The 2,180-nt window shown below is 36.4% G+C and overlaps 1 pseudogene; it reads left to right on the top strand.

The window, feature by feature from the left end:
- The first annotated feature begins 1,038 nt into the window (after positions 1-1,038).
- On the top strand, positions 1,039-1,953 carry LOC146560054 (odorant receptor 131-2 pseudogene; annotated as a pseudogene).
- The last annotated feature ends 227 nt before the right edge of the window (positions 1,954-2,180 follow it).

The raw sequence follows: 2,180 nt of genomic DNA, 5'->3' as shown, positions 1-2,180 counted from the left end.
TATCCCCTTGCTCACAGCATGTTGTTTTTCCTTTTCTGTAGGGAAACGGGGACGTTACTTATGTGAGGGGGGGAGGAAAATGTAAAGTGTAGAAGTAAATTTAAATCTAACTGGATATACTGTACAAAGAGGTGTTTACAAAGGTTATGAAGCTAGTTATGTAGCTATTTGATGGTTACGTGATTTGATATTTACATGTTTACACGTTTGAATGTTTAGACATGCATGTTCAAAGCAGTGATAAGTATGTGTTATATCCACCTAGTTGTTTTCCCAGTTTTCATCTGAGTATAAGATTTCCTGGATTCTGAGAGGCCAGTGAAGTATTTATGTGGGTGGTAAACAGGAAGTGCTAGTTGTTGCTATGTGCTGAGAGTAAAGAGGCTGCTGAAAAAGTTATCCATCTCCATCTTGCTGTTCCTAATTATTCAGAGAGATTCCAAACCATCTAGTGAACCCTCACGTTACATTTATAATAAACAGATTAAAAGAGACAACGCTGAGAAAAGAAAGACAGCACAGTTTTAACTTAACTGAATACCTCACAAACAGGCCTCGTACCTGTCACAGTAACATTAGTGTAGGAGTTTTTAAGACATAACCCTAAAATAATAGGATGTAGTCTTACTTGTTGCATTAACTACAGAATTGATTACCTTCACAGCAAACAACAACTTTTCAGTTCTTTCAGATCTGTTATGTTGACTTTACTACAAAGTCTCCTGAGTATACCACCAATTACCTATTTAGAGGCTTCAATACTGTGGAGAATGGGTACTAGGGGACGATGACAACACAGTAGAAGGAAGTTTCATGTATAATTGTTATTCTTAGTTGCTGTAAGCTTCAAATTAATGATGCACGGTCATTTCTATGAAAAAAGTAGGGAAGGCAGAAGACATTTGGCTCTGGAACAGAATGGGTGGTTTCTCCACTGGATTTGATTTGGAGTTTTGATTTTTATTAAAAGTAAAATCTTACATTTATTAACAAAACTTTAATGAACTCTTAGAAGTACTTCAAACAGGTTTGTTCTCTATGGCAGGTAACAACTCAGTGAATTATGGTTTTTTTCAGCGATCAATCAGCTACCGGGTCATTATTGTACAGATCCTGGTAATAATTTTTCTTTGCATCAACATGTTGCTCATTGTGATCTTTGTTAAAAAGGAATCCTTTCACACATCTGCACGTTACATCTTATTTTTTGTAACACTGCTGTCAGACAGTGTTTTGTTATTGCTGTCAGATGTTTTACTTGTATTAACCCATTTTGAAATTACAATGTCAGTGTGGTTGTGTATAACTATCTCTGTTGTTGTACTTCTTTACTTCATTGTCACACCAGTTACTCTGACAGCAATGACTCTGGAGCGCTATGTGGCCATTTGTATGCCCCTGCGTCATGGACAGCTCTGCTCCACACGCAGCACTATGTATTGTATCCTGATCATTCATGGTGTCAGCTCTGGTCCTTGTATAATTATTCTATCCATGTTCTTTGCTTCCGCCTCACTTAAGTTCTACAAGCAATCCATAATATGTAGTGGAGAGACATTTTCTCTTTACAGATGGCAGGATCATGTTCGATCAGCTGTGTATCAATTTTACTTCTTGATTATGGGCACCACTATTGCATACTCATATGTTCAAATAATGAAAGTGGCCAAAGCTGCATCAGGAGAGAAAAAGAAGCTGACACAAAAAGGACTCAAAACAGTGATCCTTCATGCTTTCCAGTTGTTGCTCTGTCTCATTCAACTGTGGTGCCCATTCATAGAAATTGCAGTGCTTCAGATCGATTTCACTTTATTTCTGAATGTCCGATATTTTAACTATATTGTGTTTAACATTGCTCCAAGGTGCCTGAGTCCTCTGATCTATGGACTCAGGGATGAAAATATTTTTCTTGTACTGAAAAAGCTTATGCCTACTTCATCCTATTCAAAATAAACATAATTTGAGTTACATCAGAAATATACATTCTCCGATTCATATTTTATCAAACCACACAGGAAAATACTGCTTCAATATGCAATAAAAATAATAACAATAAACAATGATTATTTTTATAGGCTTTAGCCCCCTGCCCCCCACAACCCTGAAAGGGATAAGCAGAAGAGACTGGATGAATTAATGGATTAATAGATGGTTAAATTATTAATCATCTATTAATTATT

Source organism: Mchenga conophoros, linkage group LG14 (assembly GCF_057382185.1).
Source record: "Mchenga conophoros isolate Kocher_MC1m ecotype Shallow Benthic linkage group LG14, M_conophoros_male_GT1.1, whole genome shotgun sequence".
Classification (NCBI taxonomy): Eukaryota; Metazoa; Chordata; class Actinopteri; order Cichliformes; family Cichlidae; genus Mchenga; species Mchenga conophoros.
The sequence above is the reverse complement of the archived record's forward strand: the minus strand, read 5'-3'. Positions and strand labels throughout refer to the sequence as shown.